Source organism: Ambystoma mexicanum, chromosome 6q, assembly GCF_040938575.1.
Source record: "Ambystoma mexicanum isolate Mex_15411 chromosome 6q, UKY_AmexF1_1, whole genome shotgun sequence".
In the NCBI taxonomy this organism is placed as follows: Eukaryota; Metazoa; Chordata; class Amphibia; order Caudata; family Ambystomatidae; genus Ambystoma; species Ambystoma mexicanum.
Genome location: NC_090937.1, coordinates 1,038,219,283 through 1,038,242,484, shown reverse-complemented (window position 1 = coordinate 1,038,242,484; position 23,202 = coordinate 1,038,219,283). Strand labels below are relative to the sequence as shown.

General features: G+C 48.3%; 1 protein-coding gene and 1 long non-coding RNA gene across 6 annotated transcripts in view; both read right to left on the bottom strand.

Moving 5' to 3' along the window:
* The window catches only part of MTUS1 (microtubule associated scaffold protein 1), a 1,716,559-nt gene that overhangs the window by 250,268 nt on the left and 1,443,089 nt on the right, over positions 1-23,202 (bottom strand). The gene's annotated exons all lie outside the window — the stretch shown is intronic.
* On the bottom strand, positions 20,711-22,265 carry LOC138515582 (uncharacterized). Of its 2 annotated transcripts, XR_011282087.1 has the most exons (3): positions 21,606-22,265; positions 21,402-21,512; positions 20,711-20,921 (listed from the first exon to the last, which is right to left on the bottom strand). It is a non-coding gene; the product is annotated as an uncharacterized lncRNA (long non-coding RNA). The 2 variants fall into 2 exon arrangements; XR_011282086.1 differs by lacking the exon at positions 21,606-22,265 and having other exon boundaries at positions 21,402-21,599.

Below are 23,202 nucleotides of genomic sequence, written 5' to 3'. Positions count from 1 at the left end.
GTATTTCAGAATATGGCCCCACTGGCTCACAGCACTCAGCCAGGCCAGTCCCAACTGACACTCCTATAATCTTGGCTCATGGAACACTCTAACCGACTCATTCATGAAATCATCACCATACACACATTCCAGAAAGAGTGAACTGCAGACCAGATACTACACATCTATTTCCCAACAAAGTCACAAACACATGGAGGCATAAGACTGACAAAGGGGTAGAAAGTATTATAAGCAAAGGCACATCCACTCACAACATTCAGTATTTCGTCAGTGTGAAAATGCAACCATTCAGCAACACCTGCCACCACCTATCCCATACGCATCACTGATGTACAAACAAGGCCATCTTAAGCACTTTGGGGGCCTGGGGCACGAACACATTTGGGGGCCCCTCCATCAAGCCAAATGAATTAAGGTACACAGAATGTCTGGTCGTGCCCCCGTCATCGTGATCACAACACATAGCTTGGCATGTTACCTCGCAGCTATTAAAATAGCCAATGGTATTCCCTTTTAGTCGTCTTACCCTCTTCATTCTTGCTGTAATAAGAATGATAAAGAAGTAGCATTTCAAGGCCAACATCAGCAGTTCACGACAAGGCTACTTGCATTCTCGCATAGGTACAGGCCATTGTTCATCATTAGCAGTAACGGGCGGGGAAGGTACACCAGTCATAGTATACATGATTCGTAAGTAAAAGGCACACATAATCCAGAATAGACAGCTCCCTCACAGAATGCAACAATGCTCAAGCATGGATACATGAGACCAATTAGAAGCAAGGCGAAAGACACACCGACCATAGAATAGGTAGTGGATGAAGATTAGAAGCTACCAGGAAGGTACACGCATCCAGACAGATTGAGATTAGAAGAGGGACAAGTAGAGTTGCCATTACAGAGCAAAGAAACAAATGGCTGTGGTGTGCAATATAATGCTCACTATTAGTATCGAGGAAGCAACACTATAGCCAGTTAAACCATGTGTGAAGCTGTTGTGAAGCTCATACCCTGAGAACAAAATCACTCAGAAGGGTGACAATTGTGAATGGTTTAGGGACTGACAATTGTGACATATTAGGCAGTGCAAGATTAAATGAGATGCCCAGGATCACACGTTGGTTAAAAGGTGAAGCTGGGATTTGCCCCCACTCTACAATTTCTGCACTTTACCAATTGCTTTCCTAGTACGTACCATGAACTAAAATAATCCCATTTTAGAGAGTTTACTTAAAAAGCAGACCAATCACAAATTTTAAGATGACGATTTTAAAAACAAAATGTTATAGAAGTTCATTATGCAAAATGGGAATGATCCTAGCTTCATTGTCTGGATCATCAAGGGAAGTATATAGGTGCCAACATACTATTTGATGTGATCCTAAAAGTTACATCTGGGTTTCTCTTTGTATTTTAATGCTTTAAATTGGCCCAAAACACAGGCTTGTGAAATTGTTATTTATAAACATACACAAAAACATTTAGGTTGTACAAAAAAGCAAACTGTTTTTTGTGCCAAATGAGCAGACCTTAAAACATGCTTGCCACAGGCCTGCAATATCTAATCCACTCTCTTCTGTCTAGGATGCCTTCCGCTGAAAGGACCTACATAAAAATTCAGATCAGGTAATGAATGGGCTAAACAATACCCCCAACATGTGAGAAGGCAAACATTTCAAGGAAGACAGTACACTAATGTCAGTGAAATAAGTTGATTTGTCCAGGATCAATGTATCATCTGCTGGGGAAGCAAGGATAGAAGCATGAATGCATTGGTTCCACAGTCTTGAATTTGCATACCTAATCACTTCTCTGACTAACACTTTATTGGGCATCATTATAAGTATGCTGGTCTGGTAACAACAGTGCCAGTAGGCTTACCGGCACTGTTGTTACCGGACCAGCACACAATGAGGCTGCAGGCGGGTGCTAGCCCGCCCGCCAGGATCAGACCTGGCGAGCGGAACAGCACCCGCCCGCAGACTTTTATGGAAGCACCAGCACTGTTGCACACGGTGGCAACCTGCCGATTTTACCAGCACGGTTGCCGCAGGACTTGTAATGAGGCCCATAGTCTTTATTTGAGTTAGCCGCCTAGGTTTTACAAGCCTCCATCTACAGGAACCAATTTCTAGGCCTTCACCATACTGATGCTGTATTCTTATTTTTTTTTTTATAGCAACCTCAGTTACAGGTACACTGCTGAAAATAACACCTGTTGCACTACAAAACAAAGTACACACACCTGCAGATGTATCAACTTCAAACATAGGAAAGGCTGAATTGGCCTAGCTGGAATTCAGTATTATAATCTGCATATGAACACAAATCTCTGCAATTAGTGCTTAACACACTGAGCTATCTTCTGAACCAACACGGCACTCACATCTATCATTATGCATTTCAACTTTGGCTATCGCACATGATCAATATGATTCCCATAGAAAGGTGAGACAGCTACAGGAGATGTAGTGAACACACAAACTATGTGTGGGACAGTGAACACAGAAAGCATTACAGGATGAATTGATCAGAGCAGAAAGTATTTGTTGCAACAGGTAGGCAATAGGTTCAGAGCCTCAGCAACACGCCATACAATATCTTGACATGTTCTATTTAAGTTTTGTAAACAATGGTCACTAACTTCTTTAGATTAGACACCCTTGTGGGGGGCCCCCTCCAAGGTGGGGGCCCGGGGCAAGTGCGCCTTTTGCCCTCCCATAAAGACGTCACTGTGTACAAATACTCCCAGTTCAAAAGTAACAGAGGAGACCACTGAACCAGAAGCCAAGTACAATGCAGAGCAGCAGATGTAAACATCACTCATGGAGCCTACCCCCTCACCTCTGTCATATTGGAAGAACAGCAATAAAGCACTGTGCATTACACCACGTATCCCAATACCGCATCAAAGATATAAAAGACGTTATGCGCTCAGACAATCATACCAAATGTATCCTCGAACTGACGTAGTAAAAGGAAGACTGCAGAGACCACTGGACATAGAAGAACTAGAAGTAAAGTCGGACAGGTGTAAAATTACACCATGAAGAGAATAGACGAGGGCGCATTAAAACGATATACAAGTACTTAAAGAATGAAGATGTAACTGAAGTAACAAAGTAAACAAATATGCAAATACGAAGAAATCATATATGCTGAGAAGATAAGAGAAAAGAAATGCAGTAGATGTATATACGCAGAAATGCAAGGCAAATGAGCCACATAGAAGCTTTTTAAACATAAGAAATATAACGTGGGTAAAGCAGCCATGTTGCGAAAATTGATGTCCGTTTTGTATAATAGTAAGATAGAATCCTCAAGAAGAAAAACCAAGGCTGCAGAGCTGAAAGGCACTGGAATACAGAAATGTGCAAGAACAAAAGATATTTGGCTCAGGATCAAGGAAGCAAGAAGCAACTGAAAGGCACAAAAGGAGTCAGAGACGATAAGCCATGTACGTAGGACATATTTCTCTTAGATTAAGTAAAGGAGTGAACATTTGCGAGTGCCAAGTATTGGACAAGCAAAGATGCAGAAAGCATATGCAAAAAGGAGCAACCAAGTTTCCAGAGGCCAAAAAGTAATGGCACCCAATATAATTGAATAAAATAGCACTAAATAAAAGGATATATAAGAACAAAATCATTGTCTTCTCACACGTGGAGCAAGACCAGAAAACGAGGCCTATTCATGAAGGCTCCAGACGTAGATAGCAATGTACCTTCAATCCCTTCAACATTCCGAGGAAGAGAACAGCCAGCAAGGTCAACTACAAAGAAGAAATCTTGGCTTAGTGCCTAGCTGATGAGAGATGATAGGCTAATTAGTCAGTCAAGTGGGCAGTTGTCGGTCGTTGTTCCGCTCACCTGTGTTTCGTTTTGCTTACCTGCTGCCAACAAGTCGAATGTCCAAGGTTGGAGGACAGTGCTAACCAATCCGGATGGCTGATGTGATGTTGGACTAAACATTGTTGCAGATACCAATCAGCTGTTATTTTTCTACTATTATCTATAATATATGAAGTCAGAGGTAGTTCAAGTCGTGCCTACTTGTTAAGGGGTAGCCAATGATGATACCAACACCTTAATAAGCTATAGATATGTATGTTCCCTTAACCAATCCCTCCGCGTGATAGATTTGTAGGTTCTAAGTGATTTTTTTCAAAATCTTTTTAGGAGAGGGATTTTTTTAATGAAACATTTGTAATGAAAAAACATCTAATTGTTTATTTTTTTTACTATGGGCGGTCACCCCCAAAATCCCCCCTTTCCCTATGCTTTTAACTCTACCATAAACCCCTCCACACCCGTTTTAATCCTTTAGTCCCACCCCATAAAAAAAAATTAAAATCGGTGCTTTTTCGTTGCAATTGTTTAGTTAAAAAATCATTCTCTGTTTTTGTTTCCGTTATAATTGATGAATACCTGTTTTTACTGTTTGCCACATAGGATGACATCATAGCTGATGTACATTGAGGTATAAAGTATTTTGTATAACAGAAATGCTCCGAGAGTGCGTGAGCTGCGATTTGTTATGCTCAGCAGTTTTCACTACTTTATGGAGCTGATAATAAAGTAGTATTTTGCAATATTCTTTGACTCCGTCGGGCTGTTTGGGCCTAAATTCGGTTATTGTGGTAATCCCGTCCATCACTTACTACGCTCCAGGTGCTACAGTACAACATACTGGTGATTCCACAAGAACAAGAGCACCATCCGGCCTTTGCAGTGACCTACTCAAGACCCTCACCCCCACAGGCACCAACACAAAGCATTCCAACAGGTAAACAACAGGTAAACAGTCACAAAGACGGACATCACTAAAAAATGGAGAAATTACCTATGACCTACCCTTGCAAGTGCCGCCTAACATGGCAACCCCCCTTTTAGGCACCTCAAAGAATTACTGACCCCATGTTAGTATGAATGGTAGCTTTCACTCAGATACTAAGTACCACACAGAGAACAAACAGGAGAAAGAAAGATGCAACACAGACAGTACACGCCTCACATAAAAGGAAACACAGTAAGCAGTGTAGTCACACCAATATACCGTTGAGTATACATTTCCATCATCCACCCCTATGCTGTACCCATTGTTGAGGACCACTTTTACCATTACCAAACCATACTCTATACTTTTCCCCCAACTACGTGCCAAACAGGTGCATAACTTTAAAAACAGAAACATACGCATTCAAATACCCTTCCCTCTAGTGAGTCCCCATTTCATCTAAATTCATCATCATTTGCTCTGAGATGTTGAACAAAACTGACCACCACCCCCCTTAACCTCACACTTGGCACTTCAAGCCTGCCTCATCCTCTCAGCTATTCGTCTGCTGGATCCGTTACTCCATACGTGGTGCCCGGCACCAAAAGCTTTCCGACATGCACAGCCATCCTCAACGGCAGATACTTGTGAGTCCCCTGCTACCAAAGTACTGGCCTCTCTCCTACAGGAGTAGGTGACTCAGCAGTCTGTGGAATTGAACTAGGGATGAACGGCCATGCCGGTCCTTCCAACAAGCACTCTGGAAGCACCCCAGGCCCTAAGGCTGTGGAAGTGTTCAATCTGGCAATCTTTTGGCCCTCGATCGGGTAGGCACTGTGACTATCTCAGGATCATGAAGATCATTACCCAACAGACATGGGACAGGGATGGTGTCTTTCGCCGCTACACAAAGCTGGGCCGTTTCACCCCGCCAGCTGGCCTCTATCGCCAATGGGCACTTACTCTTTCTGTCAAACCCACTGATGCTACAATCAGGCCCATCGATATAATGACCTGGCTGTACCCACTGCCGGGTGACAGTAGTGAGGCTAGCCGCGGTGTCTCAGACCGCAGGAGTTTTGTGTCCATTGATATACACATGTTCTAGTTAGGGTTCAGTATTAGGAACTACAATCTTTTCTGGAAACCCGATATCGTTCCTACTTAGTGTAACCAATCCACATTTGGCCACTCCTTGGCCTAGGTTGAAATCCTCCTCTTAGAGCCCCACACTAATGATGGCCTCTACCATGAGTCCACATTCACTATGGCTTTGCTTGAGTAAGCCATTGCAAGCAGGATCCCCTTTCCTATGGCCCAGCTCCTTACACACAAAACAACCTTTAGGTGGTGAGAACGCAGGTGTCTTCAGTGTGAGGGGTGTCTGCGCTCTTCTTTTTAGTATGTACAGCTGAACTAAAGTTTTGAGATTTCCCAAACTTCTTTTGGGGACCTGACTTCGAAGAGGAGTGGGTTGGACCTTTGTCCTTCCCATCCTTGTTTATTTTTTGTCTGAAGATTTCTCTTCGGGATTGGGTGTGTTCACCTGAGCCTTTTTCTGGACTAAAGTACCCTTAAACCTGTTGGCAGCCTTTGCAAGCTCCCTAGGGTCTGTGATAGTCTTGGCCACAAGATGCTGGTGTAGGTCAACCTCACAATTCTTCAATACATGCTCACACCCAATCAAATTGTGCATCCCTTTAAATGTGTACATTTTGTTAACAGCCACCCACCAGCTCATATATTTCAACAAGTGTGTGAATGCTTCAAATGCCTGCCCATTTTTCTTTCCGAGGTCTATGAAGCTCTTGAGATACGTTCTGGGGTTTTACAGACCTTCCATAGGAGTTTCACATTAATGCACTCAGACGGGCCTTTCCTCAGGAGCAAACTGAAGAATTGCATCAGTCCCTGGTGTCGGTAAGCGACTCATCAGAGCTGCACCCCACACAAACCTCGTTTAACCTCCTGTAGCTGAAAAGCAAGCTCAAGCGCTTCAAACCAGTCAAAAATATTCGTCCCCACTTTGTAAGCCTGCACTAAGTCTTTGAGGATGTGCCGCCAGAGCTCATCTTGGGCACTCTGGTTAGAGCCACTAATGCTGCTTTCGCTAGAGGTCGATCTGTTGGCCTCTTTCTTCTCTTAAAGCGCCAGATTGTGCAGCCCTATGGTGACCTTGTCCTGCTGTTTGTTCCTCTAGCGCTTGTCTCCTCTCTACTAGCAGGAGCTTTCTGGCCGGTACCTCCTTTACGGTCGGAACACATACTGGGCCACTTAGAGAATCTTCTGAGGCCTGGGACCTGCGGGATGAAGCAATAGCCCCTGACTGCACTGACACCGAGTGTTGAGAAACCACGCTTGCCCCTCGGCGGGATGGTGGCCGAGAAACAATGCTCATGCTGTCTTCCTTGCCATCTTCCACTTCCCCCCTCCGGAACGTCTTTTCCGTTTGGGTGCACAGGGCCTAGCCAGTCCCCCAGGGTCTTCTCCCCAACCACCTTCGCTTCTTCCCAAGCTTGGAGGCTGGTCAGCAGCTCAGGTTTTTTAACCTTATTGCTGTCAGGAAGTCTCCTCTCTTGACATGGGATGCGCAGGACATCCTTGGTCATGCATTTTACAGTCTCCATGTCAAGATCCATGACTATTACAAATACCTAGCAGTGTCTAAATGTTGCCTGCAACAGTACTTTTATCGTTAGGTGACTAAGCTGTGCGCAAGGCTCCAAATGATCCGACCACTTACCACCAATGTGACAAATCAACTTCCGGGGCACCAGTGGTCCAGGGATGAATATCGGTTTCTAAACCATCAATCAGCCCCACATCTATAGTATACCAGAAGGGATCCGAACAAATTGGAAACACAAGTAAATTATAAAACCTTGTCCAATTCTGGTAACGTGGACAGAACGGCAGGCTTATCTCTGCTAGGTCGTGGATCATTGGTTAATGGCAACAAAGCGAAAATACAATATTATTACCCAATGATAAAAGCCCAGGTTGTATAACAATAGCTACTTTATTATCACAACAGACAGTTTTAGCACACTACAACCCACCCTGTAAAGGAATGCAGAGAACAGACAGTTTCAAGAAGGAAAAGGGATGCACTCTGGATACTGACAGTAGGGTAGGTTGACATCGCTGGCTGCCCCCAAACATTTCTCACTCGTAGGATCCTCGACTAGTTCACTGGGCACCAAGCTCTACATTTATCATTAAGTAATGTGGAACCATACATCTACACTTTTTACATTACTTGTATGTTTTCAGATCACTCTATGGTGTCGGCCCAAAGTCACTTAAGCTCTTCATCCAGCACAGGGTTCACCCATTTATTCAATGCCTTAAATATGCCCTGTTCACACTGCTGCTCAGCATGCTTTACTTAACTGCTTTAGCCTACCCGGCCTCTTTACTGCTCCGGGTGGCTGTCTCGCTGGGGGGGTTGAAGGGGATTGGGTCGAATGCTGGCTGTACCCCGGCAGACCGCCCACATTGCTTCAGGTCTGCTCATTTGAATTCGTTCCTTGGCCGTTCCTTGGATCGCTCCTCGCCAGTGTAATAATGTTCTGTCAATGATCACTCAGGAGCCTTCTGGAGAGTCCTCGGTTATGTTGCTTAGCTGTAAATAACGTATTCCATAACTTGTATTTCAGTATATGAACACACTGGCTCCCACCACCCAGGCAGGCCAGTCCCAACGGATACTCCTAGAATCCTGGTCCATGGAACAACTAACCTGACAACACACTCACTCAAAACACACATTCCAGAAAGTGGCAAAGGCAGACGAGATAACACAGTAGCTGATTTTCTTTAAAAAACTACAGATGCAAATCTGACAACTGCAAATAAAACAAGGCATAATGTACCTTACGTTATGTAGATATTTCAAATTATTGAGGAACCAAGTATGGTAATGGGCCCAATGCTTGTCTTCACCAGAAGGTCAAGGTCCAGAACGTCAACTGGGACTTAGCATATCCTTTTTATGTTTATGGCGTATGTTAATCCTTAGAATAAAAGGTACACAATAGAGCGTCACCGTTATCCCCAACGTTGGCCCCACGATTGCTCTAATGTAAAAGGACCCAGATACACAGGTGTGTAAACATTTTGAATCCATTGTATGGTAGCCAGTAATGTGTTAGAAACGTTAAAGCCAATTAATGAAGGACAGCTAAAAACCCTGTTGCATCAAATGCAGAAACAAAGCTAGACTCCGTCTTAAACTCTGGAAAGGTAATAAATATAAAGATCCATTAATGCCTCTTGTCAGACGAGTAGAGCCAACTGGTGACTTCACAGCGCCCAGACAACCCAGGCATCGATCAAAGCTCACCGATGGAGAGAGAGATGGTGGGCAGCCAAAGCAGTTTCCTTTCAGAGGAGCGAGATCTCCCCGAGGCAGTGGCAGAGCGATTAGAGGCGTGGCAAAATAAGGCAGAAAGGAACACTGGGATGAAAAATTAAAGAAAAGGATAATGGAAAGTGACAGACGCCGAACTCTGATAAAATCACGAAAAATAAACAGTACCAAAAGGACAAATCGAGGGATAAAGTAATGAAGAGAAATCCATTAAAATAGATATGGCAAGAAAGAAATGAACAGGATGGGCAGGAAAATTAAGGATTAGATGGAGAAAGAAAGCTGCAGGGTAGAAAAAAGGTGCAGGAGTTGTGGAAAATGTAAAGCAAAGTTAGAACTGCAAAAGTAGCAAAGGGCTGGAACATAGACCGAAATTGTGCTACTGGACAGAACGTGTTGAGACAGGAAGTCAACTTTCAGAGTATCATGGGAGGGACTAGCTGGAAAAGTTAGGCCATCACGGCACTGAGCAGGATGTCCACCAAGTAACTGCTTTCAGAACTAGAAGAGGTAATCACTCTGCGCCAGATCGTGAAATACTTTGAGGCTTCAGGACAGTACAAGAAATCCTGTTAGACGCCCTAGAGTCTGTGCCCAAAAACTTTCATAGAAGGTGCCCCTGGTAACGGCCACCACAAATGACATTACCTGTAAACTAGAATCGTAAATAATGGAGTACCCCGAAGCCAAGTGAGCGACTGGGAGCCCCTTTGGAAGGGCATTTCCCTCAACAATGTGCATGACCACAAGGACCTGCACTAGGATCCGGAAGTTCTGCGGCGGGATGAAGTGTTTGTGCGAAGGGTGGAGATTTGCAGAAAGACCTTGCTTTGCCTTACACAACAGAACCGGATGCAGAAAGTTCACAATTTTGAAAACAAATAATAAAATTGGCCCTTACAACAGTAACGTTAGCCAGGAATCATGCATCATAAATAAAATCGCTGCAATGTGGATTGAAACTATCTATAGATTTGTCGCATGCAAAGGTGATCCTAAGCAGTCTTAAATACAGGCCATTCAGTCCTACCACCTCACTATACCACTGAGAGGTTCATGCATGCCTTGGCCATCCTTGTGGGCACCCAGTGTGCCTCAAACCCCAGGCCAAACCACAGAGTTTTCTGAGAGGCCCTCTACATAGATTTAAAAACATACAAATGTGATTAAGGGGAAACATGTAATGTGCCAAGCTACTATTTGAGCATAAAAATCACTCAGCACCTGGCATGAAAATCAATTCTTCATATGCACACAAGCTACCTTACTTGCTAAGAGCGAATTATCAATTACTAATGGTGAATGCAGGCTTGTGACCCATCAAAGATGAAGCTGTATGGCTGCAAAGACACTGGTCATCAAACAACACAGGGCCTTGGTTGCATAGACTTGAAGCGTCCTCCCAGGTTTTATTGGATCGAGCACCGGGCCCTTCCTCACAGTGAGACCAATGGAAAAACAATCACCATCTACCACTGATGGGTACAAGCATAACTAAATTAGTTACCTTTACCAACAACTAGCCAGAAGTCTGAAAGGAAATGGGAGCAAGCCTCATCATCAGACGTCACATTCACAGGGAGAGTTGCGTTACCTTAAGAAGTGTTCATACTGTGCCCAGCACAATCGTAGTGCTCTTACAGTGCCAGGGCTTTTCCACAAAATGGTGAATTGTGCCACAGCCGGGGTTAAGCACACCGTGGTCTGCGGAGGAAGTGAAAAGGTGAGAGGGAGGGCAAAGCAGGAGTAAGGATAAGAGAACAGACTATGAATTGGAAAGAGACGAGGGGGCTAACAAATCTCTTTAGGCCCTGCTAACCTAATGCTCAAAGTAGGCTTGGAAAGCATACATCCGACATGATGCATGACCGTCTGAGCTCACTCTTATGGATCCACAGGAACCGGCCTCGGGTGCAACTGCTACACAAAGCTCAGCAGATGACCAGAAGCTGGATAGAAGCGAACCACGCGACCTTGATGCATACAGAAGTGCTCTGTTCCACGCGTCCTGTCTTCTAGAGGTGGTATCAAAGCAATGGTGTTGTTAATATATACAATTAATCTAACAGGCAGAAGGTTTAAGAGAATCAGCCATTGTGTGTGTTACTGATGTGCTTACTAATCGTTTCAAGGATGCTGTAAACACTCTGGCTAGACGATCCATGCAATTGTGATGATCAACGGGGGAAGGTAATACATTGGTTTTAAGGTCGATTTTAAAACAAGTACCTATTTTAGGCGAGCATGACGTGCAGCATGCTTTGAAAAGTGGAAGTGATGCCATTACAAATGCAGATCATCATCAAGGTAAATGGATGGCCAATGGAACCTGTGATGAGACTCTGACCCCAACGCAAAAATATCAAGCTAACAGCTGAAACAGGACCCACCATCCTCTTCAAGTCCCATTACAGTCATAGATGCAGCGTGCCAAGCAACTATGCCATGTGTATCTTCTGCTGCGGAGGATATAGTCATTATGATTGCAATCCTTTTTAGCACTACAACGAATTAGGCGTTACCTTGCAGGGAAGCATCTTTTGTCATTGATGGACCATGCAAGAATCCTAATATGGGAGAACAAATGAAAGCTGGAAACTTCTTGGTTGCATGCATCTATCTAAAGGTATCTGTAGGTGTATATGCGCTGAGGTTTGCCAACTTCTGCGACAGGTCAGTGGCAGATCCCATTTGGGAGCAGAATATGTTCAGGGCGAACACTTTAAGGATACGTTTCCAAGATAGCTCTTAAACGATGAACACGTAGATTTAATATGCCAAATAAGCTAACAGGCTAAAAGTAGATGCCTGAACACAGTTGCGAAAAACAAACATGGTAAGTAAGCCGGTAGATTTCCACCAATCTTCAGAATCGAGTGCTATGTATAATGTTGAAACTCTATGGCTTTGCTCGCTCCATTTTTCATATACCCAGCTTGCTTAAAAACTTTTTATAAATAATATATTGTAAAGAAATTATGCAAAATTGCGCTGAAAATTCTGATACACTCAAGACAACCACAACAATAACAAATTATCAAAATCACACAGAAAAAACAAATGGTCCAAGGCTGCGTTGCAGAAAGCTTAACAAAAATTACAGTGATGCTGGACAGTTTCCAGACTCCAAACTGTGACCACGTTTGTTTCTGCATGCTTTCAGATTAACCATCTGGGCATTATGTTATCCTTAACAGGGGTTTTACTACCAGGTAAAGCGTGCTGGTTAGTTGTACCAGAAACTCTACTACTATTGGTGCCCGATTAGGTGCTGGATGCAGGCTCCACTTTTCCCCAGAAATTGATGGTTTGGGTTTCCTTTTATCCTTGTAACCTAACAAGGATTTCAGAGTATCTTGCCGGAACAAAATACTGCCATATCTTTTCTGCAAAAGGTCCCTCTGCCGGACATTACGAGAGCCTTAACCAGATTATTGAGCTCACTATCTTTCACAAAGGAGAAATATCTAAAACATATCAGTCTTTTTCCTGATCATTCTCCTCTGAACAAGAATACCAACAGCAACCCCAGACACGTGTTTTGGTTTCGTTTGACCTCACCAGTAGGGTGGAGCTGTGCCGCTCTAAGAATAGTGATCAAGGGGTCCACGTCTGGTTTCCCCTAGCAATTTAGGTTGAGACTGGCATTCCTGCGATTACTGCTTGATGCGTCAACAAGTTCTGAGATCAAGGCAAGCATAGCAGACAACATGGTTAGTTCTGTTTGATGCATTGCGGGACAGGCATATAAAGGAAGTCCAGCAAACCTGTCACCCTGTTGTGGAATGCAATTGCAGAGAACTAACGTTCTCCCGCTCCATCATCCTTCGCACCATCCTCTAAATCCCCCATCTGTATCCACAGGCAGGGGGTCCATTGGCATTTAGAGCTGTACGTCCTGGTGGTGGTTGCAAGGGCACTCATGGACACCTTCCTCCCGCCCCAAAGCAGTGACGGTACCACCAGCGTCCACAGGGACTTAAGCGATAACTGCAACGAGACTCAGGGCTGGACTTGCTAATGTCAGGCGCAGGGGCTGGGTAGGGTAGGCTATTTCTTTCGATGGGATGTTCCTCCAACGAATTCCTCATCTTTGATAGATCATCTCCCAGCTTGCTGGCCTCGGAAATGTTTTTTTCAGTATAGGGCGCTGCGCATCGACATCCCTCGAGCCGATGTCCCTCGACGGCCTCCGTATCAGAGCCAACGTCACAACGCGTATAAATAGACTCGCGCAGCGTCCGTTGCTCAGTTCCGTTTTGACGTTAACAGTTGTTTTACATTAATTGGTTATTGACCTTGAAGGAGCGTAAGCTGCAACCACAAGGGAAGTATTACTGCGGGGATGGATGGGAGGGGCGATAAGGAATACATCGGAGGAACATCCAATCGAAAGAACGTTACAAGGTAAGAAGTAACTTGTTTTTCGAAGGGATTGTGTCCTCCGACGTATTCCTTATCGTTGATAGACTCCCATAGCAGTGGTGTGCAATTGGAGGTGGGAGTAAAACACCATGTTTCCTTTTAGGAATGAACCGAATGTAATACGGCTTTGCCAAACCTAGTCTCTTGACTGGAGGAGGAATACAGGTTGTAAAATCTTGTGAAGCTATGTGCGGACGACCATGTGGCAGCCGCACATATGTCTCGAACCGGAACCCCTCTTTGGAGGGCCGAGGAGGCTGCGATACCCCTGGTTGAATGAGCCCTAAGATTTTGAGGAGGCTCTTTCCCTGCCAGTTTGTAACATTCCAGGATGGCCAAAATAATCCATCTGGAAATGGTTTGTTTTGTTATCGGTAGTCCCAACTTGTGCCCTGAGTAACCCACGAACAGTTGGTCTGCTTGCCTAATCCTAGCAAGTCTGCTGATGTAAAATCTTAAAGCCCGCCTTGGGTCCAGCCTATGTAGCCTTTCTTTCTCTTTCCCCAGATGGGGAGGCGGATAGAATGAAGGTAAAGTAATTTTCTGAGTGATGTGGAATTCAGAAACCACCTTTGGGAGGAAATTAGGCTTCACCTGTAGGACAACCTTGTCTTTATGAAAAATTGTATGAGGGGGTTTACAAGATAGAGCTTGTAATTCTCTCACCCTTCTAGCAGATATTAAAGCCACTAATAAGACAGTTTTAAGGGTGAGAAATCTTAGCGAACAAGATGGAGTGGTTCGAAAGGAGTACCCCATCAGGAAATTTCAGACTAAATTTCAGTCCCATAAAGGAACCTGGAAAGGTTTTGGAGGGTAGACATTAGTTAATCCCTTTAGAAATTGTATTACTAAGGGTAATTTGAAATACGAAGGTTCCTCCGCAGTGCCCTTGAAGATCGATAGAGCTGCGAGATAGCCCTTGATAGTGCCAACTTGAAGGCCTGAATTTGCCAAGTTGAGTAGAAAGGATAACACCGTTGGTGTACCACATGGAAAGGGGTCGATGTTCTCTTCTCTACACCAGCTGCAAAACCTGTTCCAACGGCAGTGGTATAAAGATTTTGTTGCTGGCCTCCTGGCCGAAAGCAACACTTCCATGACGTCATCAGGGAGGTCCCAATCCTTGTATCTCAACCTTTCAGAAGCCAGGCGTGAAGGTTGAGGGTTCTGATGTCTGGATGGAGAACCTGACCTCCCTTCTGTGAGAGAAGATTCTCCTTGAGTGGAAGACGAATTGGAGGGCAGATGGACATGCCCAGAAGGTCTGGGTACCCCGTTCTCCTGGCCCAGTCTGGGGCAATTAGGATCATGGTTCTCCGGAATTTTCTCAGCCTCCTGATCATTTGAGGAATGACGGGGACGGAACAAGTTACTTACCTGTAACTGTTGTTCTCCAGCATGGGTCTGGCATGGATTCACATGCTCATGAATATTCCCCGTCGTCAGGCTGGGAATCCTCGGTAAAGAAAAAACCAGTATCAGTTTCGTTTCTGATCTGTCTTTCGTAGTAATAACCAATCACTGGTCTCTGCGTCATACTGACCACAGCCAATGACTGCCCTCTACCTAAGCACCGCCTCTGGCAGCCATCTTCAGATTTGGAAGCACGTGAAGTGGCAGTATGACCAAGTGAAGAGCCGCAGAGGGGTAGGCGGGAGGGTTCGCATGTGAATCCATGCCAGACCCATGCTGGAGAACAACAGTTACAGGTAAGTAACTTGTTCCTTCTCCAGCATGGGGTCTGGCATGGATTCACATGCTCATGAATAAAGAATACATAGCAGTACACACATGCACAACCACGGGAGGTGGCAAAGGCTCAACATTAAGCATCACATCAACTCAACATTAAGCATCTTACCTCCTCACCAGGCTCACCTCAGGCGAACAGGTTGCGCAGCACTGCTTGGCCGACCCTGGACTCCTCCCTGGAATCCCGGTCGACGCAGTAGAATTTCGTGAAGGTGTGCGTCGACCTCCACGTAGCAGCCCTGCATATGTCCAGCAGGGGCACACCAGATAGGAACGCCGTGGTAGCTGCGATCGCTCTGGTGGAATGGGCTCTCGGACGGCCAGGCAGCGGTCGGTTTGCCAACCGGTGACAGTACATGATACAGCCGGAGAGCCATCTGGAGATGGAAGCCTTCGAGAGAGCCTTCCCCTGATTGACAGGTCCAAAGTTCACAAAGAGTTGTGACGTCTTCCGAAAACCTTTCGTGCGGTCCACGTAGAACTTCAGCGCTCTAGCTACATCCAGCGAGTGCAAAGTCCTCTCAGCCGGCGACGAAGGCGACGGGAAGAACACAGGTAACACCAAGGGTTCGTTGAGATGAAAGTCCGACGGTACCTTGGGCATGAAGGAGGGGTGCGTCCTGAGCACTACCCTCGTGTCGTGGAAAGTCAAGTACAGGGCCTTGCAGGAAAGGGCCTGGATCTCTCCCACTCGTCGTGCGGAGGTGATGGCCACGAGAAAAGCTGTTTTCCACGATAGAAACTTCAACGGGGCCGAGTGCAGAGGCTCGAACGGAGGTCCCATGAGTTTGGTCAGCACCACGTTGAGCTCCCACGCCGGGGCCGGAGCCTTCACCGGCGGGAACGATCTGAACAGTCCCTTCATGAACTCTTTCACCAGACGATGAGACCACAAGGACGTCCGGCCCGTGGTTCTGGTGTATCGGGAGATCGCAGCAAGATGAATCTTGATGGACGCGTGTGCCAGACCAGCTTTGGCCAGCGTCAGCAGGTACGGCAGCACTTGGGGAGCCGTAATCCGTAGAGGGTTAATCTTCTGTGCGTGGCACCAGACAGAGAACCTCTTCCATTTGTGTCCGTAGCATTTAAGAGTCGAGGACGCCCTGGCCTTTGCAAGAACCTCTCTGCAATCGGCCGGTATGTCGTATCCTCCAAACTCTAGCGCTGCAGGAGCCAGGCCTGCAAGTTCAGCGACTTCGGGTCGTGGTGGAGGATGGCGCCTCCTTCCCTGGAGAGTAGATCCGCGTCCGCCGGCAGCTTGATTGGCGGGGACGCCGACAAGTCCAGAAGGTCCGGGAACCATATCTGCCTCGGCCACGCAGGTGCGACGAGGATCATCCTGCACCGTGACCTCTTGAGCTGGTTGACGAGCCGGATTAGCAGAGGCAAGGGAGGGAACGCGTAGAGGAACAGGCCCTCCCAGGGGAACGAGAAAGCATCGCCCATGCTCCTCGTCTGGGGAAACCTGCTGGCGAACCTCCGGCACTTGGTGTTCGTCGCCGTCGCGAACAGGTCGATCTGGGGTGTGCCCCACCGTCGGAAGAGGCGATCCACCAGATCCTGCCGTAGTTCCCACTCGTGGCACGAGCGCAGCTCCCTGCTGAGTGAGTCGGCGATGGTGTTTTTTATCCCTGCCAGATGAAACGGCACCAGAAGAATCCCTTGGGCGACGGCCCAATGCCACAGGTCCTGCGCCTCCTTGGACAGCGCTGGGGACCTGGTTCCGCCCTGTTTCCTGATGTAAAACATGGTGGTGGTGTTGTCGGTGAAGATCCTCACCACCTTGCCCTTGAGGGACGGAAGGAAGGACCTGAGGGCCCAAAACACTGCACGGAGCTCCAGGACGTTGATATGCAGGGACTTCTCCGTCGGGAGCCAGAGTCCCCTTGCGTGCAGATTTTCGGTGTGCGCTCCCCACCCTTCTAGGGAGGCATCCGTGGTCACAGTCACCTGGTGGGCTGGGGTCTGGAAGTCCATGCCCGCCGTCAGATGCGCGCGGGTGCCCCACCACCGTATCGCTCGTCGGAAACTCTCGTCGAGCTTGATCCTTTCCTCGAAGCTGCCCGTCGTCTGGATCCAGCGCGCATCCAGGAACTCTTGCAACGGGCGCATCCGGAGCCTGCACATGGGAATGAGGTAGATGCAGGAAGACATCATCCCGAGGAGGGACTTGATGGACCTCACCTTGGCCGCGTCGGCCACCAACATCCGTTGCACCTTGCCCAAGATGGTCCTGGTCCTCTCCTCCGACGGGGAGGCCAGAAGGGACACTGTGTCGAGCCTCGCTCCCAGAAACAGTGCGACTTGCGCGGGCACCAGGTGGGATTTGGCGTAGTTCACGGAGAATCCCAGGTCCGTGAGGAGTTGGACGGTCCTTGCCATGTGGACCACGGCGAGCTCCCTCGTCTTGGCGCGGATGAGCCAGTCGTCCAGGTAGGGGTAGACGTGAATCCCCTCGCGGCGCAGCTGCGCCGCCACCGGTGCGAGGCACTTGGTGAAAACCCTGGGTGCCGACCGCAGTCCGAAGGGAAGGGCTTTGAACTGGTAATGACTCCCTTGGACCACGAATCTGAGGAATTTTCGGTGCCCCTTTAGGATGGGAATGTGGAAGTAGGCATCCTCCAAATCCAACGACGATAGGAAGTCTCCTTCCTCCAGCTGACCCAGGACGTGCTGGAGGGTGACCATCCGGAACTTCTGCGCCTTGATGAACTTGTTCAGGCGTCGCAGGTCCAGGATGGGGCGCCATCCTCCCGTCTTCTTCTTCACGAGGAAGTAACGCGAGTAGACTCCGGAGCCCCGAAGCCTCTTTGGGACGAGTTCGATGGCGCCCTTTCTGAGCATCGCCTTTACCTCCAGGAGAAGTTGAGGGACGTGAAGTTCTTTCCTGGCCACGGGGGGGACGCGCGGGCACCTTCTTTGAAACTCGAGCGCGTGGCCCCGGGCCAGGGCGTCCAGCACCCAACGGTCGGTGGAGATGGACTCCCACACGCTGACGAAGCCCGCCAGCCGGCCTCCCACCGGGGTGCTTCGGTGGGGGCCCGACCCCACGGCCGGTTCAATCCTGCTTGGACGCGGCCTTGCCGCCTTGGCCTCCTTGGCGACGACGGCGGGGTCCGCCAGACTTGCCTCGTCCTCTGTAGGCCTCTTGCGACGACGAGCGGGCCGCTTGACGGTAGGAAGCGAAACCGCCGCCGGAACCTTTGGAGGCGCCCTTGCCTCCGCCGCTCCGAAAGGGCGTCCGCCGTTGCTGCAGTACTCCAAGGGCCCGGGCCGTCTCAGTATCCGCCTTGATGGCCTGAAGGGAATCGTCCACTGTCTTCCCAAACAGGTTGTTCCCGTCGAAGGGCATGTCCAGGACCCTGGTCTGGACGTCCTGCCGAAAGTCCGTAGCCTTGAGCCATCCGCGACGTCGAAGGCAAACGCCGTTGCCCATCTGGCGGAACCCAGTGTCGGCGATGTCCGTCGCCACGGTGATGGCGTGGTCCGAGGCCACCTCACCTTCCTGCAGGATCTCAAGGGCCTCCGCCCTCTTGTCGTCCGGCAGAAAATCCAGCAGGGGAGCTATCTTGTACCAGAGTTCCCTGTCGTAGCGGGCCACGATAGCCAAGGCGTTGGCCGCTTTAATCGTCGTCGCCGCCGACGAGATGACTCTGCGTCCCATGGCATCCAATTTCTTTCCCTCGCCGTCCGGCGGGGAAGTCGACGTGGAGGCCGCACCCCCCCCCGCTTTCTTCCTGGCTGCCGCGGAGACGACGGAGTCCGGGGTAGGCTGCGCCCGGAGGCATAGGGGGGCCGAGTCCGGGACCCGGTACTTTTTCTCATACCGGTCTCTTTTCGCTGGCGTCGTGGAAGGGTTCTTGAGGAGGGAAAGGCCCTCATCCCAAATGTCGTCCAACAGAGGCACTGCGAGGACCGTCTTCCTCTTGGTCTCGCGCCGTTGGTAAAGGAAGCCTTCCTTTTTCTTCTCCTCAGGGCAGAGTTGGAAAAGCTCGGATGCCCTGGCGATCATTGAGTGGAACGATCCAATCTCGTCGGGCGGAGAAGCCCTGGTGGGAGGCGACGACGGAAAATCCTCGTCGTATGCCTCGTCGTCCGTACCCGTCGATGCCGTGTCAGTCCCCGTATCATCCCCTCGGGTGGACGGGGAGGAGGGCTGGACGGGGCGCGACGGTTGAAAAGGAGGCGGTGGATGGATCCTTCTTTTCTTGGTAGGGGGAACACCAGAAGGTCCCGGTTCTGGATCCCCCGACGGGAGGGGTTCCTCCGTCGGTAACGGTAGTCTCGTCCTTATCTCGGAGCATAAGGACTGTATAGCCAACAAAATGGCCGCTGAGTTGTCTTGCGGCGCTGGCAGAGGGGAATCCGACGGGCGAGCAGGGGCCCCGTCGGTATCCTCGACGATGTCGTCGTCGTCACCTGCGTCGGGGCCCATTCCGACGGGCTGGTCTTGTTCCACGCCTAGGCCGTGGCTTAAGACCTCGATCAGTTCCTCTTCTGAGGTTGAGGCCGAATCTACGACGACGCCCTGCCCCCCCTTCTTCCCCACGGAGGGTTTCACGGGGGTCCTATCGATGGGCACGAAAGAAGACTCCCTCCGAGGAGGCAGGGAGATTCTGGGCCCCGAGGCCGCCACCACTGGTGCAGCCTCCACAGGCTGGGCCAGGGCCGCCGCGACCGTTTCGATAGAGGGCTTGGTCGAATGGATCAAGGCCTTCACCACCTTAGGTGCGCTCACCGCCTTATCCTTGAGGGAGGGGGCACTGCCACGCTCCTCCTCTGCCTTAGAGCTCGACCGGGGTCTCTCCAGGAGCTTCGCCGGGTGCTCGGCCTTCCTCTTACCCGACCCAGAGCGTTGGCTCGTGGTTGATGGTGCCGGGGAGGGTGCGCCCTGCCTGGCGCCCGTAGAGCCCGACCGTTCGGCGCTCCCGGTGCCAGCGGACTCGCGGTGCTTGGCCTTATGTTGGGCCCCCGTCGCCGGGGCGCCCTCAAAGGTCTTAGAAGACCGCTCAGATTTCTTCTTCTTCTCGCCAGACGGGCTCTTACCCTCCAGCCAGCTGGCGAGACGTTGATGGCGGTCCTTCATGGTCCGTTCCGACATGTTGCCGCAAAACGCACAGTCCTTCTCCACGTGCGTCTTGTCCCCATGAAGGCAGTAAATGCAGAAAGAGTGTTCGTCCTCCTTGAAGACGTTCTGCAGCTGGCATCCAGGGCAGGCCCTGAACAGCTTTCCGGGCGTCGAGCTTCCCTTCTCCTGGGCCATCTCCGAGACCGGAGAAAATAGAAGAGGACCCAAAAAGTGGGGCCCTCCCGTCCCCTGCACACTGTTTACTGATGCCACATAGGGCCTTCAAATATATGGATATAGATATATAACAGCAGTTTGTTAGTTGAGCATATAACAATTTATTTGGCAAAGAGGAAAACAAAATTTGCCAAAAGGCACATTCTGTTGTACAAAGTAATTCGTGACGTTTAACATATTAAAACAAATTGCGAAGAAGCAATAAATGATGGAGAGGTGATGCTGTCCAATTGTGGAGTGGCCGACGCGTTTCGAGGGTAACCTCTTCTTCATAAGGGCCCAATTGAACTGTTGACAACATTTCAAGGAGACAAAAAGTAAAATCTTTTATTTTATTTCCATAACAGTCAAGGACTGACTGACAAGCTGTACATAACTCGGGATGCTAGCGAGATGGTGAAGAGCAGAATACTGGAGATCTAGTATGGTGAAAAGAGTGAACTAACAGATCAAAGAGAAACACTCTATACTAATAGCTAAACACATAACAAAGGAGATGTATTGTGTGAGATCCACCTACATGGTGGGATCTAGAAAATGGCGTGATGAAGAGTCAGACAGATCGAGATAAGCCAAAAGCGGTAGTGGGTTCTAAATAGCAAGGACCACCCTTGAATAGTGAAAAAGCTGAGTCAATATGGGGAGCGTGTTTAAGAAAAAACCATACCCCTCCTGTGGACGGAGAAAGAATAACTCCAAAAGAGCGCTACTGAATAAAATAAATAATACTTAAAATAAACCGGAATTGGTTTTAAAGAATGCACTCACTCGAGTTGCGGGACGAGTAGCCAAGGCAACAGGGGCATCCGTGTGGTCAACAAGTATTCGAAACAATTATACGATGCAGGGCATCTGCAAAGAGACACGTACTGCTGGCACCTAAGTGGGGACATATACATTTCTGTTATACTGGAGAAAAATAAACCTGGGGTCTCCCAACCGGGCAAAGGGACCCAAGTAGCGGTAGCTTACCTGTACAGTGCGGGGAACACTGTTAGTGGAAACTGAAACCGGCAGGCAGTAACCTAGGTAACGAGCTGTGCTGGGGACACGCCGTCAGACGTAGAAAGGAAACTAAATAATAAACATAGAAAAGGGCATAGAAGCCGGTGAGTGAGGAATATGGAGGCCATCATGCAATGGCGCATAGTGCAAGCGTACTCATAGGGACTGACCAGAGATCAGGATAAATAAGAAAAGTAGAGTTAATATGTTCCATAATGAAACATAAGAATTCTGGTGTTCACCATCGCAACGCATTTTATAATTTTGGTTCTAATGGAACAGAAATTTGTGAATAGTACAATAATCGTTACAGTCATGATAGATAACACAAATGGTACATGCAGTTTACTCTTAATAGTCCAAAACAAATCATGTAGAGTCATGAGGCTACTCATTATATAGTGAGACAAGTATAATTCAATGGCAAGGGGATAAAAGATTGCGATGTAGCCTATTACTCATACAAGGTTCGAACGAATGGAGAGATGGTTCAATTGGTCATTCGTGAACAGGTGCAAACATTTAAGTGAATATAGGCAAGTCAAACATAGGAAAATACAGTTCCCTTGAAGAAAACATCAAAGTCACAACACTTGTAATGACAAAGAAAAAAATTTTTTTTTAAGGTCCGGGATACTGACACTTGTGTATAGTAGTTGGCGATGTAACATGTGAGTTTCACAATTCACTATAGAAAGCAACTCAAAGAGAATTCTCCGAGACCGGGCCTGAGAAGCTTCTGGAGTCCTCCGAAGTGTAGCTCGACGAAATCTTCACCCTTGAGGGGCACAGATGAATCCGACACGGGTCCCCGTTGATCGGATGTAGGATCGGTGGAGCTTGAGGCTCTTTTGACCGAAAGAATCGAAGTTTTTGTGAAAAAGCGCGAAAAAATAGCACTAACGCTCGAGAGCAATAGCACGAGGATCCCAACACATGAACGTGCGGTAAAAATCTGAAGATGGCTGCCAGAGGCGGTGCTTAGGTAGAGGGCAGTCATTGGCTGTGGTCAGTATGACGCAGAGACCAGTGATTGGTTATTACTACGAAAGACAGATCAGAAACGAAACTGATACTGGTTTTTTCTTTACCGAGGATTCCCAGCCTGACGACGGGGAATATTCATGAGCATGTGAATCCATGCCAGACCCCATGCTGGAGAATGGTGGAAACACGTACAGGAGTAGAAACTCCCAGTCCACTACGAACGCGTCCCCTAGAGCTCCTCTCGGGGGAAATTCCCTTGAACAAAACAGATCGCACTTTCTGTTGGTACTGTGGCAAACAGATCCACTTGAGGGGTTCCCCAAAGGCCGAAGATCTCCTGAAGGACTTCCTGAGCCAGTTCCCACTTTTGGGAGACTGCCCTGCCTGCTCAGACCGTCCGCCGTCAAGTTCTTCTCTCCGGCTAGGTGGACTGCCGATAGAGAGATTCCTTCCTGGATTGCCCAAAATCAGAGCTGCATTGCCTCTCTGCACAGTGGTAGTGATCCTACGCCTCCTCTTTTGTTGAGGTAGTGCATGACCACTGTGTTGTCCGTCATTATCAGGACATTTTCCCCCT